Genomic DNA, 17,015 nt, shown 5'->3' with positions numbered 1-17,015 from the left:
TATATTAGTGAATGTTGTGCAAAGTACTCCATTACAAGAAGCCAGCCCCTGTTGAGGCATCGTGCCGCTTCCTGTTGAGCTACGTGGAGTCCATCATCGGGGCGCAGAACCGGCCGGAGGCTGACCCGGTGAAGGGCAAGCAAGCGGTGGAGATGCTGCACACAACGTCGCCTGCTCGAGCTCCGACGAGCACCCGACCCCTGCCAGATGGGCACCTCCCCCGCCGGGTTGGGCCAAACTCAATATTGATGGGTCCTTTTGCCCCTCAACGGGATCGGCTGGAGCGGGCATGGTGCTCCGGGATAGTTCGGGCACGATCATCTTCTCATCATGCCGCCAACTTCGGACTTGCGCGGATGTACTGGAGGCGGAGCTGCATGCGTGTATGGAGGGTTTAAACCTGGCACTCCAATGGACGCCTCTGCCGGTGGAGATCGAGACTGATTGCTTAGTTGGCATCAATATGCTAAAGGGTAATATTGTTGACCGCTCCCGTTATGCTATGTTGATAGATCAAACCAAACGCCTCATGTTGGGTGGACGAGAAGTGAGACTTGCTCACATCTCTCGCGATCAAAATAAAGTTAGTCATTTCCTTGCAAACTTTGGTAGAGTAGAAGAGCGCACTGCTGTGTGGCTCGGTTCTGGTCCAGGCGATGTGCCTGATCTCTGTAAGCAAGCCTTCCAGTCTGGGTAATAAATAAAGCTTTACCCTCCGCAAAAAAAACATTCACTATTACAAGTAGTTTTTAAAAGCGGTTCAAAAACTTCATTAACTAGATGTGATACACCGGGTGTTGCTGCATGAATCGGTTGAAATATTTTTCAATGAGATTTGGTTGTATAAAGCATGAATAACTGGATTAATAATGTATGAATTAAAAATAAAATGAATATTCTCTTTTTAGGTTGTATTTAATTATGATATATTTAAAAATATTCGTTGCATATATGTAGCATAATATAATAAAAACTTTATCCCATGCATGTTGTGGTGGGCCTTTGATGAGGTGGTATTTGTGCATTTTGAGATAAATAAAAATGATAGGATCACTAACAATAGAAAAATCGTGCATGTTAACGTGGCCCTTTGATAAGGTGGCATGCGTACCGAGGTGACATACGTGCATGTTCAAATAAATAGAGGTACTAGGAAATACCTCGTGTGTTGCAGCAGGATTTCGTTACAAATACTAAGAGAACAAAATTAGAAACGTTAGGTACATATGTCCTCTTTGGTACGATGAAATTGTCCCTAACTATATGTTGTTAGAGAAACCTAATTGGTAAATAATATGGCCTGTAAACTGATTTCATGGATGATTATGTGGAGAATATGCATGATTCGTATACTGGTTGATGAAATACAAGAAATTTACTCACAAGAGGTAACCAAATGCTTTTCTCCAAGGAAAATTGTAAAACGAAGTTTTATGAATAATCAATACATATATTTGGGATTAGTGTGCATGAGCAATCAAATTGGTGATGGGACTATAGTGACTTGAATAGTTGGATATCGGGATTTTTTCCAAATTCAGTCTGCACAACCATAGAAAGAAGATTAATAATAAGCCATCTCCATTCAGAAGAACAAAATCATCATATTTAACTCACGGTCTTTACAATACCACAACATGAGGCCATTGGAGATGATCATGCGAGCAAGAGAAGAATTGATTAACTGAGATGAAGCAATGGGCTATGGATGGTTGATGTGATCTTTTCTTTATAAGGAACACTCGATGCAAGAAAGGAAAAAGGGTGAAGGAAATTTTGAAGAACATAATACATGAAGAAGTCCTTGCTGTAGTCCTAAGTTGAAGCGCCGAATGACCATCACCTCTTCGTTCCCAGCCGTAGAAGATTAGCTTCTAAAAAAGCTACCATTGCCACATAAGAATGTGCAGGAGGGACACAAAGTTGTCACTAAATATCCAACGACCCCGTTAAATGCTCATTGCAGGAGCTGGAACGGGTGGTTCTCCGAGTAGTGGTTGTCATTCTCCATGCCATGGCTGAGGCCCTCACCGACGTCGCCACCTGGTCATTTCTTTCTTTCTTTCTTTCTCTTCTGGGAGGAAACACCAGATCATTTCTTTTAGCCTGAAATAAAAGCTACCATCCCCAGCGGCGACGGATCTAGCTTCGATATAGGGAAACATACTACAGGAGATGAGGAAAGACAAAAGTCTAACCCAGAGAGACCTAACTACAATGTCCCAACAAAATTCGGAGTCCCCGTCCCCTTCCGTCGCCAGAGCGGCATTCCGGTCAGGGAGAGGGGGGGGGGGGGGGTTACTCGTGGCCTCCCCAGCAAGCAGTGCCGGAGCGTGACACACAATTAAGGGGGGGGGGGGCAAAATTTTAACCAAAAGTAAAATGTGCTTGAAATCAAGACCGACTCATACAAAAGTACATATCAATCGAATATATCTTGCTCCTTGCATCCTTTGGCAGTTTGGCTCATTTGCGGTCGTCGGTTGGCCATTTTGGCGGTGACGCGTAGCAGCACAAGATGTTTCGTGTGCAGATGCAGCAGCTGGCGTGGCGGCCAGGCAGTGATTGATAGTCCAAGCCATGAAAGGGAGAAATAAAATTGGGGATTGGGAGGATGATCAGCAAATCAAATCACCATGCATGTAGAGAGATGAGTTGAAATCAAAATGCGACATAGATGACGGTGTTGTACCAGGAAAAATGAGAGACAAGGTAAGACTTCCGACCACTTTTCTGTTTTCACCTTCGCAAGTTGCGGAGAGTTTCTTCAAGAGAGAAGCAATCATTTTTAAAAAAGGCGATCTAGAGTAAAGCTTTATGTACGAGGAGCTGCAAATACAAATATCAATCAAGCTGCTTTGGATAGCTAGCTTTGTACGTAGAATATCCACCTAGTAAATTGATTTGGTGAAATGTACAAAAATGCTGAATATACATAGTCAATATTTCTTTTGCACTTTTGGAAGGGGGGTCACAACCCCCTTTGGCCTCCAAGAGGCTCCGCCAGTGCCAGCGAGGATCATGAGCGGCTAGGATGCATGAAAACGGAGGTGATCAAAGAAAGTTGGCAATATTTGAGCAAAATTGTCATATAATTTATCGTGGTGCCAAAGCTCGATTTGTAAGAAGAACACGGGCATGTTCCTTTGATATCTTATTAATGTGCAACCTTTTTCTGCGTATAGACTCTGTGTGCACCTAATAAAACCCCAAAGACGATCGAAGCAGACTGGTCGAACGACAAAGTACCTCCCGGGTGGGGACAGAGACAAGTGAAACTAGTAAATTTCCAGATTAGGAATGCGGTGGTGGCCGCTGAGATGGACCACGGCGGTGCCACGCGGGCCCCCGCTGGTCGACGTCGGCGGGGGGCGCAGCAGCTTGCGTGGACGAGGGGCGCCGGGCCGGCAAAATATCTGGGGCATCCGAAAGTGGCAAAGAAATCGTGAGGACGAGAATGCCCCAAAGGGTAAGGATGGATCGGGACCGTTGCACCTATCTGATCGGCCCAGCTGCCAGGAATCGATGTTATATTACTGGAGATGGTGCAGAGGGAGCAAGATGCTCTACTGTTCAGGCGGCTGTGCTTCGATCGCAGTACAAGAAAATATCGTCGACGCCGACCACATTGCCAGCGACGTTGTATTATTGTAGTATTTTGGAATGCATATGGGGAGCTTGTCGTACGTGCATGCTGTCATTTTATGCAACTGTACATGACATGTGTACTAAGTGATGGTAAAAAATAAGGCGTAGAATAACCTGCACCAGAGATAACTCTCGGGAATCAGCTTACGCAGTGGAGATAATTCATACGATCTCCAACGGTGGCCCCAAAGACACTGTATCCGTCGCCGAATCGGTGGGACCAGACAGTAATGTGGGAGGAGTCATCCAACTCTTATAATTACAAAAAATCCCTATTTGTCCGGTTGAGAAAAAGAGAAGAGAGAGGACCATGTAGGTGGCTGCTTTTGGTGAATATGTGGCTCTGTTTGGTTTCATGAGTTAGAGTTAGGGCCTGTTTGGTTCCAATAAGTCACCTGACTTATAAGTCAGGTGACTTATAAGTCACGTCTATTTAGTTATCACCTGATTTATAAGTCATATGAGCACACCTTTCTACCTTGTCTTTTTATATAAAGGTGGTGGGACCCATGCAAAAGGGGGTGACTTATAAGTTTTAAGTTGGGGTGAAGCAACTTATGACTTATAAGTTGGAGTGACTTATAAGTTGGGTTCGTTTGGCAAATAAGTCACTTTTTGCACTTTTTGACTTATAAGTTGGTGACTTATTTGAAACCAAACAGGGCCTTAGTTTTGGTTAGTTTGGACTCAACTAACCCAAAAATATCCAAATGGGAGGGTTAATTTAGGTTAGATGCATCTAACCCATCCAAAATATCCAATCCACCCAAGAGGTGCTTATTCGGGTTAGTTCTTTTTGGGATCACTAAAAAACGCTTTTTCCTCTTGCTCTTCCCGCAGCAGACCCCCTCCCCCCCACTTCCTTGAAGCTTCTCGTCCTCTCCCTTCCTCCCTCTCGCACCGCTCGTGAAGGCGCCTCGCCATATCCGCGATCTCGTCCGCCGCGGTAAGCACCCCGCCCTATCCTCCCGTTCCAACCCCCTCGTCTCCCCGCGGCCTGTCCACCCGCCAGTAAGCAGTCGCAGCTCCTTGAGCGGCCCGTCCCCGTCGGCCTCGGCCAGCGCGACTCCTTGCGCAGGGACGGTTGATTCGGTCGACGGGCTGCGCGAGAGGCCAGCACGGCTCCTTGCCGGGCACGTCCCCGTCTACCTCGGCTAGGGCTCGCTCCACCAAATCTGACAGAAAATAGGGTCCAAAGTAGTCAAATGATTGAGAAAGAGCATTTATTGTCAATCTAACACTACTATGGAAAACCCTAGCAGTAGCGCGAATATTTTGCCTATCAGTAGCGTGGGACGACGCACTAGTGATAAGGCGCTGCAGCTAACGTGTAGCAGTAGCGCCTGTCGTCCCACGCTACTGCTATACATGGCTAGCAGTAGCGCGCTTTAGTGCAGAGCGCTGCTACTAATATTTGCAACGCTTTTTAGCAGGAAGCGCTACTGATAAGGGAATGCTACTGCTAATTTTGTTCCCCTCGCTATTGCTAGTTTTATTAGTTTCTGCTTTTTTCTGCATATTTGTTTTGTATTTGAATAGGCTTTATACAATAATCTTTAGCATATCATACACATACAAATGTAATCATAGCATCACTAGTAGAAAAAGGGTCAAATGTGAAGCACATTAGTGCCGGTTTGAATTTGAGTCGGCACTAATGTGACCATTAGTGCCGGTTCCAACGGCTAGGCGGGCGGGCATCATTAGTACCGGTTCATGGGCAACCTTTAGTACCAGTTCATGCCACGAACCGGTACTAATGAGGCTGTGTCAGGCTATGGTCAGGCTGGGGCCCCCACAAAGACCTTTAGTACCGGTTCATGGCATGAACCGGTACTAGAGTTTCTTAGTAAGCTGATTTTTAGTCCCACCTCGCCAAGAGAGAGGCAGTATGAGCGGTTTATAAGCCGTGAGTGCAAAGATAATGACGAAGAGGCGCAATGTTCACCTGCACGTTGCTTAGCTTCAAGCCTTTCAGAATAGCATAGATTGCACAGAGCCATGTGCAGTGCAGTCTACACTACACCTTTAGCACCGGTTCGTGCCACGAATTGGTACTAATGAGGTTGTGTCAGGTAAGGCTGGGGCCCCACGAGCACCTTTAGTACCGGTTCATGGCATGAACCAGTACTACAGTTTCTTAGTAAGCTGTTTTTAGTCCCACCTCGCGAAGAGAGAGGGACTAGGAGCGGTTTATAAGCCCTGAGTGCAGAGACGATGAAGAAGAGGCTCAATGCTCACGTTGCTTAGCTTCAAGCCTTGAGGAATATGGTAGACTGCATGGGGCTATGTGCAGTGCAGTTTACACTATTCCGAAAGGCTTGAAGCTAATTAGCGAGTATTGCACCTCTTTTTTATTTTTAATAACTTATTACAACTCCGGACTTCTTCTGTTATGGCAAAAACTAGTTGCACTTCGGCATTTCATTTTTTTAAACTTTGGTTATAACTCCAGACTTTGACCATCAAGTTTTAACCATCAACTTGGCATGGTATATAAAAATAAATGAATAGAAAAAATATAAATAAAGCAGAAAAGAAAAAATAGCAGAAAAGAAAAAAACTATAGCAGAAAAGAAAAAAACTATATAAAAAAACTACTCAGAAATAAATAGAAGAAAATAAATATAGCAGAAAAGAAAAAAAAACCACTCAGAAATAAAAAATAAAGCAGAAAAGAAAAATATATTATATTTGCTATTTTTCGTAGAAGAAATAAATAGAAGAAAATAAATATAACATAAAAGAAAAACTATACAAAAAACTACGCAGAAATAAATAGAAGAAAATAAAGCAGAAAAGAAAAAAACTATTAAAAAAATTGGGGCGCTGCCCTGTGGGCCTGCTAGGCCACAGGCATGCAATTACAGGCCCTAAAGGCCCAGCAGACTCACAGGGCAGCGCGTAGAAGTTAGGCCCACAAGCCTGCTATATAGAGGAGTTCAAAGAGGTAGCCACGGCTGGGTTTATAAACTAGTGCGGCTGCCCTTCGACCGGCGAGGTGGGACTAAACTTTATGCACCGCGGGATGGCAGCGCTAGGCCTTTAGTACCGGTTTAAGCCACCAACCGGTACTAAAGGTCGGGCCTTTAGTATCGGTTGGTGGCTCCAACCGGTACTAAAGGCCTATTTTCGCCAGGCCAAGCGGCGGGAAACGAAGCCTTTAGTACCGGTTGGAGCCACCAACCGGTACTAAAGGCCCATCCTATATATATAGCACTTACGAAAATTTCAGTTTTCATCCCCCACCTCGTCTCCAACCGCGCGCGCCGCTTGATCCCGTCGTCGTCGTGTCACCGCCCGTCGCCCGTCACCCGCTGTCTGTCGTCGTCGCCCGTCGCCCGCCACCGTCTGTCGTCGTCGCCGCGGCGCCGCGCCCGGTACATCTCTCCCGTACGCCGGTGCCCCTGCCCCGTACGCCGCCGCCGCCGCCCCCGCCCCGTACGTCGCCGCCCCCACGCAGGTGCCCCTGCGACATACTGTGCATGCACATACGTACACACACACGTATACGTATACACGCAGTACACACACACATACATACACATACACACACACATACACATACAAATTTTTTTACTAGTTGAATAATTAATATAACTAGTTTATTTTTAGTAAGAAAATAATCGAACTACTTTATTTAGGTATATATATATGAGATTTGAACTAGTTGAATAATTAATATAACTAGTTTATTTTTAGTAAGAAAATAATCGAACTACTTTATTTAGGTATATATATGAGATTTGAACTAGTTGAATAATTAATATAACTAGTTTATTTTTAGTAAGAAAATAATTGAACTAGTTTATTTGGGTATATGAGATTTGAACTAGTTGAATAGTAATATAACTAGTTTATTTTTAGTAAGAAAATTTAGGTATCTGAGATTTGATGATCTAATTAAAATATTATTTGTTAATGAGTTTTTCTGTTTATTTAATTTTTTATATATTTTTAGTTTATATAAATGTTAGATTAATGTCGAATGTTAGATGAATTAGATAGAAAAGTTAAATATATAGTAATGTCAATTGTTAGAGATGAATATAGTTAGATATATTAATGTCAAATGTTAGATGAATATATATTTGAATTAGCTAGATATTAATTAATGTTAGATAGTAATAAGTGTTTAATGTTTCACCTATATGAACATAGGAAATGTCATCTGACGACGAAAAAGATTTCATTATGTGCGAACACTGTGAAGACCAGCGCGGCCTGTGCGACATAAATTTCCTTGTTGATGGTAGGCGCTTCAGCATCAAGCTGGATGAGACATTCGAAGTGGATACAGTAAGTCACAACGGCAATTATTATTTAAATGCAAAACTTATGCTTCATTTGCTTCAACTTATAATTTTAAAGCATGACTTATGCTTCATTTGCTTCAACTTATAATTTTAAATTTTCACTATTCTACTAGCGCATCTCCTGTCATGCAAGAATTTTTGTCTTGGATAAAATAGGTTTTAGTGCTATAGATGATATGGAGGTAAAGAGAGTTTACTTGAAGACCGAACATGAGTATACTTTCAACGTCAAATTATATAATGGAGACACATACACCCATTTTGAATGCAAAACTTGGCAAGCACTATGCAAGGCTTATGCATTTGAGCCTGATATGGTTATCACCTTTGATATTCGTCCGGAAGATGATATTGAAGGTAATATAGACATCTGGGTCGATGTGCAAACACCTCCAGTTCTACCACTATGTGAGTTTTTCTCAACCATGCATGCATATGTTTATGTCTTTGATACAATTTATTCAAAAATAGTTGACAACTAATTTGTATTGTCAGCTTATTTCGGTTCAAGCAAACATGTCCGGCGCTTGGTAGACAGGACCTACTACTGCCCCGGGGCTCAACTAAACTGCGAGGAGATAAGTCATTATGTTTCATGGCTTGAGGATCTTCATACTGTCAAGACAAATTTTCTTCCTCAACTTAGAAATGTTAGTACTCAAAACATGTGACCAATAGTGATCGTATTGAACTATGGTCACATCTATAATCAAAAGATGGTAAGATTTTTACTATTTATCCTTAGTGCATCTTTTGCATACATTATTTTTAAAGCTAAATTTTCATTGCTAAGTATATTAATTACTATATGATGTTCTTCAACATGGACTCCCGATGACAGTTGTACCTCAGTGGATCGAGACAAAAGGTCGCATGTCAATGGTTAGCTTACAACCAAGATTTTCTACATTGCACATGAGTGCATTCAGGATTTCTGAAAGTGAAGAATGCTTAATAGTGAAAGATTGGAGCAAAATTGTTAACGATCGCAGAAAAGTACTAGGGGGCAGCAAGGAGAAGCGCAACCCAAGATTAGGAGACAGATTCATCTGCATGCTCCAGTATGATGAATCAGGAGAGCTATACATGTTCTATGCTATTCTACCTGAGAGGGAGCAGCAGGAATGATTTAGCTAGTTCATGCTCTTAGTACTTGTCCTCTCTCATGTCCGTATTATCCTGAACTTAATTAATCTCAAATAGTGATTTGCTTGTGAACACTTATAATATCATGACCATGTTGAACTCGATGATATATTTGCTTCTGTTACAAGTGAATGTTTCTTCTTTAAGCTAGCTAGTGTTGGTGATGATTAGATAGCGGTAATGACTATGATGATTAAACAGTGGTAATTAATGACGACTACGGTGATTTTTAGCTAGCTAGTATATATATATTGTTGTTGGTGATGATATGATGCGAGAGTTTATTTATTTATTAATATGTGATGTTGATGATGATGAGTTATTATATATATTATTTATGAAAGAAACCGCAAATTAGTTTGAACTGGATGGATCCTACCTAAGTGATCAAGTATATATATATATATATATATATATATATGCCATATCCATATCCATATCAAGTATAACAACTCATTATAACGTAAAACAATCCTAAATTAAATTGATAACACAAATTTAAATGAAAAATAAAAAATAAAACAAAAAACCCATAAACATTTAGTACCGGTTGGTGTTACCAACCGGTACTAAAGGGCTCCCGCCCCCCAGAGCTGGCTCGTGCCACGTGGTTGCCCTTTAGCACCGGTTCATGCTGAACCGGTACTAAAGGGGGGGGGCCTTTAGTGCCGGTTACGGAACCGACACTAAAGGGCCTTACGAACCGGTGCTATTGCCCGATTCTGCACTAGTGCATATACATACAAATAGTCTCATCAAAACATGTCATCATCATAATCATCATCCAACACAAAATGGTCTCTCATCATCATCTCAAAAATAGCGATACAAGTCTCGGTTACTTGCAACTACATCTTCATCCATCTAAACAATGATATATGCGAGAAGAGCTATCACTATGAGTGAGAGCGGAACTATGCAGTACATGAGTTCGTATCCCTTTCTCGCATTAGCGTGAACCTAAACTAACTACTAGCTGTCGCTCGGAAACCGGAAACCGGTACACCTAGGCCTGACACTCCGGCCACTCGTCGTATACTCCTGGCATAGCATTTCTTCACCATCGATGATCTATGCACTTGGCAAAAATAGAAGCAACATATCATAAGCATAAATAACAAAATTCATCGTATCCAAAATGCCCTAACTAGAGTGATCTTCGCTAGTCGAGGAGGACGGTTTAATTACATCAGAAATAAAGTTTCACCGTGCATAACTCAAAGTTTGTCATACCGAAAGTATGGACTAAACAGACACATTGTCATATATCGACAATCACTCCAACATGTCGTGCCATCCATCCATGCCAGGGAGATAGTCCCCGAGCTTAGTGAAAGGCTTCATGTCGAGACGCCGAGAGGCTACACGTGTTCGGACATCTTCCCGCGACATTTGTCCTTCTTCGTAGAACATCTCTGTTTTTTCGACGACCTCCTTCACGATGATTTGGGCAAGTTCACGCTGGATGATATAACTCAGCTCGAAGTCGATGGTCCTCGATATCTCCTAAGTCCTTTGCCCATTGCAGAATATGGGCATCGTCGGATTTAGGTGACATGCGAAGGTTCTAGTGATCCCGTCTGTACTCCAGCATGTGGTGTAGGACATAGAATCCATCATTAAGAGAATCACTCAGTTGCTGGATGCAGCAGAAGTCGGTCTTATGGCTGAAGGCGGGCCTGCCGTCCCTTGTCTTCTTGTCATTGACCTCTCCACCCCGTTTGCTGTAGTAAAAGATAGCACTGTCGATCGGCGTGCCGTCCTCATCCGTGGACCTCAAATTAATTAGCCTCCACCGTGCAAATGAATGATTGAAATCGAAGGAAGGATATTCACGCGGATGACTTACAGGGGATGATAAGGCACAAGAATCGCCTCCTTGTCCTTATTGGCGAGCATGAAATTGATGAGGTAGTCCCTCGCATATTCACAGTGCTCTGCGCATACTGCCAAGAAGCCCTCGTGCATGAAATACGGGTCAGCTACACAGATAAAAGGTATCTGCTCAACCCCGATGAGGTAGTTTCATGTGCAAGGCATAAAGGCGGACAAACGTAAAATCCAGCTTCTTCCAGTGAAACATGTCGAAGATGTAATCAAATCGAAGGAAGAACTTCTCCGTGGGGAATGTGTCGATGTACGACAATTGCCGCGGCACGTTAACCACGTAGAGTGGGTATCCTGGATTTTTCGAGGCAAGGAGGTCTTTCTCTCTCCGCAGCACATCGTCATGAAGTCTCCTTACATTGCCGAATCTGGCCCCTATCGCTGTATGCCATTTTGCCGCACCGGGGATATCTATACGGTCTTGAACCCGAGGTTGTTGAGGCGGCTGGATCATAGAAGCAGCTTTTTTGCCTTTCCTCGGTCTCTTCCTAGACTTCTTTACTACCGGAAGGTTGTCCATAATACGTTCAGACTCCGGAGGCGGCAATTCAGGCACCGACTCATGACGCTCAAACCCTAAGTAGGCGCCAGTATTGACATACTGTTGAGCGTCATCGTCATCCTCATCCTCATTTATGGCGACGTCACCAGCGACTAATGGAGCCTCTTCCTCACCCCCTCCACTATCACCCAGCATGACAGCCGACGCTAAATGGGTAGGTGAGGTGTTGATGTTCATACCTAACTGCATGCTTGTGGGTGTGCTCCCGGCCGCCTCCAGATGAAGCAGACTCTTTGGCCACAACAGGACCCACCCATTGCAACAATCACCAAGCCGCCGCGGGGTCTCGTCGTCATCCCCCACTAGTACCAGAGGAGCCAAATTCTCGTGGCCCGGTTTGACATTGGCCACGGAAACCTTGAAGACGTCCGGGGGGATTGGCCGGCTGTGGAACAATGGTTCCTTCGGATCCATTATCGTCGCCTTCCCCACGTCCACCTTCTGGTCGCCGATGGTATACAATATGGTGCACGGGGTTTCGTCGGCCTGCAAAGAAAAATCTGCGACGTGAGACATCCGAAAGGCAATGAAAATGAGAGATTATACATTTATTGAAGGGGCGGTGTGACAGATACCGTGAGGGTGTCGAGCTCAGCCAAAGACGAAGCACCGCCGAGCACGTCTGGTGCGGGAGCCGATGCGGGAGCAGGTGCCGGAGCCGGTGTGGGAGCAGGTGCAGCTGCAGGTGCGGGAGCAGGTCAGCTGCAGGTGCTGGTGCAACGCTAGTCGAGCTGCTCCCGAAGAAGTCATCAAGGGGAAAGTCCGCTGCATTTTTTCTGGATTTTGCCTGCTCCAATTGAAAACGGCTGGAACCAAGGTAGTAGACATATCTACAAGCACCTGTTTTGCGGCAGCTACCGCTGTTGCGACTGTCTCAGATGATTTCTTCTCAACCGCAATCTCAACCTTCTTGTCGATGTTTTCTTCAGTTAACCTCCGTCTTTCCTTTCTCTCCTCCGTGGTCTCACGGTAGTACTTCTTCCACGTGGCGCCGTCTTCGACACCGTGCACATGTCCATACGACGATCGAGTCTCCATCGGGAGTCCTTTCAATATGTTCAACACCCGGTTGAATGGAGTGTCCCACTTGGGCCTCGCCAACGCGTCAGACGGCGAGTCGCTTTCGGCCGCAATCATGTGCTGCTTTCTCTGCAAAAGGCACAATGATCGTTTACAAATATGACTAACGTGCAGTCGAATTAATCAGAAACTAAAATTACCAGCAGTCTCATGAACTCCGTCGTGACCGCGTTCGTCTCGAAAACCTTCTTCACTGGGTCCCAACGGTGCCGGGCCCTGAGGACGTCACACTCCTGTGTGACGGTGAACTCCGCCAAGGGGTCCGGGATGCCCAGACTCGCGGCTTCCGCGTCCTCCTTGGCCCATATGGACCTCTTCCCGCCGTAACCACGGCTTCCGAGGTGGTGGCACCCAATGTTCCTTTGTTGAAGCCCCTTCATGTACTTCGACTTTTTTTGGCAGCTTCGGTCTTGCAAGCTGCCTTGAATATTTGAAAGTGCTCTGCCGTGATTGTGGGATTATCCTTTACAATCTCGGAGTAGGGTTCCTTTTTGTTGATGATCCGATATTTCACCCTTGATTTCCAGGCAGCCAACGCGTCGCTAAACTTGGTCATGGCGTGTTTGTTTATCTTCTTCATTGCCGGATCCTTATCTGGATCTTTATAATCCTTTTCATTCTGGCCCGGGAACAAGAATATCTGGTGCAACTTCTTTAGGAGGGAGGGCCCCATATTATCTATCTTCATTCCCTGGAAACAACAAAGCCACTTGGGCACAATCGAACCACTTCAATGAAAAGATATAACCTGAGCAAACACTATTGAGAAATTTGCATATAATGTGGCCACTTCAATGGAAAGATATAATCAACAATAATGGAATATGCAAATGAACATCAATGACATATATCATATAACAATAATCTTGTTTTTTGTTTACAAAGTAACAATCAGTTTAACCAAGTTTTTGAAAAGAAAAACAATTCCGTTTTTTGTTTATAGCTAAATGCCATAGCTACTATTTTTTATTTATAGCTAAATACTTTTGTTTTTTTTGTCTAAAGCTAAAAGTCTAGGAACTCCATTTTCTCTATCCCTTCTGACCTCACCAAAATTTCCACTGCAAGACCTTAGTACCTACACCCAATTTCTTCAAAAATATTCAGGTCCATAGTCCAAATAATTCAAATTTCATTTGAATGTCCATAGTCCAAATAATTTTAATAGCTAAGTGTTTTTTGTTTATAGCCTCTATTAATTTAAATCTAAATGCTAATATTATTTACATACCCTCTATTAATTTAAAGCTAAATGGAATTACTGTTTAGGCATTTTCATAAAAAAATTCCCTAGCTAATTTCCTAAAAAAATTGCTAATCATTTTTCCTAAATGCTAAAAAATGCCTACTGCCCTAAACAAATCTAGGGTTCATATGAACATCAACACAGCATCAACATATATATGAATTGCCCTAGCAGAGATAGAGAGAGACAAAGGAGGGTAGGGGAGAGGAGAGGCAGAGCCTTACGGTCGGCGGCGAGGGCAGGCTCTGGCTCGGGCGGCGGAGGTCCTGGGCGGGCTCGGGCGGCGGCGCTAAGGTCGAGGGCGGCGGTGGTGAGCTCGAGGGAGGTGACGGTGAGGTCGACGAAGGCCTCGAGCGGCGGCTGTGAGGTCGAGGGCGGCCTCGGGCGGCTGCGGTGTGGTCGAAGGCGGCCTCGGGCGGCGGAGTGGTCGAAGGCGGCAAGGCGACGGCGGCTATGGAGCAGTTGGGGGAGAGTGGGAGTGAAGGGGGGAGGACTTAGCGAAATTTTGAACCTGCGCGGCCGGGGGTTAAGTCAAACTAGCAGTAGTGCGTTTTGCCGAAACGCGCTATAGCTAAGTTAGCTATAGCGGTTTCCAGCGGAACGCGCTACAGCTATTCCTTTCTGTTTTATTTTTATTTTTCTTTTGTTTTCTTTACATTTTCTTTTTTTCGTTTCTCCTTTTTCTATTTCTTTCATTTTCATTTACTTTCTACTTATTTTTCTATTTATTTTCTTTTACATAGCAGTAGCACTCTACAGATAAATGCGTTGCAACAAAGTTTTTAGCACTAGCGTGCTTCTGGAAGAACCACTACTACTATTCCTAGCCTACCGACACCAACGAGGGAATTATAGTAGTAGCGCTTTTCCGCCCAGACGCGCTACTGCTACAATAATGATTGTAGCGTGCTTTTGTAACAAGCGCTACTAATAAGTAGCAATAGCGTCGTGTTTTGACCAGCGCTACTGCTATACCTCTGTGTATAAGTTTTTTTTCTAGTAGTGTAACCCTGCCATCCAAACACCTCTTTGGTTAGAGTTAGTTCAGAATTGGTTTAGGGTTAGAATCTAACTCTAACCTCTAACTGACTTAGAGTATCCAAACAGGGCCATGTGTGGTGTGCACTTGGGGGCGGCCGCACTTGGGAGGAGAGAGAGAAAACAGCGAAAAAAGAGAAGGACCACATGGTTATTTGTTATTAGTTAATTGGATGTCCGGACTTCCATATAGCTCCTCCCAAGTTGCTTTTGGTTTGCAGAAAATGGGGTCCGGACCGCTTAGTAGATTGATAAGAGTCCATTGAATAACAAAATTAACAAAAGTAATGCGAACGCTATAATCCGGACATATATACCGGAGCATTGAGGGTCTCCTTTGGAGATGCCTTGTTCGCGTGTTGTTTTTGCCCGGTGAAATCTTCTTAGGCCATGTAGAAAAGTTGTATTTTCTTTCTTCCAAAAAGGCCTAAGGGCACCAATTAAGATTTACAGGACCTTACAAATGCACCCATTCATAAAATAAAATTATATTGAAATTCTTGGGCGGTGTCGAAGTATTGTTCGTCCTACATCCAGCGGCAACACGTCATGAGCATAGCTCAATGTCGTCTCCGGGACTTCCTCTTGGCAAAGCAAACTTTTTGAAACATAGGATTTGTAGAAGTACTAGCCAAAAAATCATCGATGCAGACTAGGAGACGTCGTCGGCTGCGAGTCTGCCTTAAAAATAAAAAATGGGAAAAGGAGAAAACTCTATTCTAGACGAAATGCAAACAAATGATTTTATCTCAGTCTAATTTACAAGAAAATTTCTGTAGAAATAAAAATCAAATATATATTTATATAGTTTCTAGAAATGTGCTGCCTCGAGCGGCGTGTGAAACAAATTGTCACCTCGGAGAAGAGAACCTATAAGAGTATGTAAAAACTCCGAAGATCAAGAAAGTCGACCAAATCCAGGCGATCCCACCAAAAATCTAACCCGAACAGATATTGAAAGACCCGTATGAGATACAAGAGCACACGCCTGCTACCGATGATAAACACACCAACATAACAGGGATAGGGCAGGGAAGACATAGCCCGACCTGTCCTGAGCGAGCGAACTGACCCGACCAGGAGGGGGGAGGGACGTCCTGATAACTCGACCCAGCCTCGCACACTGCACACTAGGCATCGAGTGAGCAGCGCCTGTGGCTGCGACCGAAAACACCACATGACGGTGGCCCCGGACGCGCCCGTGGCCCACCCTTCATTGACCCCAGAGGAGAAGCGCCCATGTCGGGCGACCGCGTAGATCAGATAGCACAGAGCGCGCTAGGGAGCGATCTGCGCGAGGCCCAGGTGCAATGGACAACGTGGAGGGCACTCACACGTGGAGGCTCCTAAGAGGCGGCTACTCCAACATCCTTTATAAGAGTAATGCCATGTGAGGCGGAGGACCCACATGTCTGATATTTTGTCTTTTCTTCTGAAATGTAAAATACCCATCTGAAATCTCATTATTCGATGGAGTTTTTAAAATAATTTGTTGGTAGTATTGTAGTCCCTCCCTCCATTTATATAGGGTCTAATGCATTTTTCGAGGCTAAATTTGACCAAGTGTTAAAACAATAATATATAACATGCAAGTTACACAAAGCATACCATCAAATTCGTACGTGAAAGGAGTTTCCAATGATATAATTTTCACATTATACATCATGTATTATTAATCTTATCAATAGTCAAAGGCGGTCTTGAAAAACGCATTTGGCCCTATATAGATGGAAGGAGGAAGTAACTTCATATATGCTACTGTGTATAAGTTTCATTAATTTTATGATACTTTTACTATATATATTATACATCAAATCAATTTTTGTGCACTTACTGGAAGTGGTCCCATTTTTTAACTATAGGTGTATCGAGTAGGCTCTAAAAATGTGTAGTGAAATATGTTCATGGAAATATATACAATTTAAACTTGTGTCCTGCAATAAATGCATTAAATATTCAACTCAGTGATATGGTATATCCAACTGGAATTTTTCCATGTTCTTAGGAAAAATGAAAATATATCTAAATGAAGTCAAAAAATATTAAAACTTAGCAAGGTACCTTAATAATGACACATAACCTTATGAATTTT

The sequence above is a fragment of the Triticum aestivum genome, chromosome 3A, assembly GCF_018294505.1.
Source record: "Triticum aestivum cultivar Chinese Spring chromosome 3A, IWGSC CS RefSeq v2.1, whole genome shotgun sequence".
Lineage (NCBI taxonomy): Eukaryota > Viridiplantae > Streptophyta > Magnoliopsida > Poales > Poaceae > Triticum > Triticum aestivum.
The sequence above is the reverse complement of the archived record's forward strand: the minus strand, read 5'-3'. Positions refer to the sequence as shown.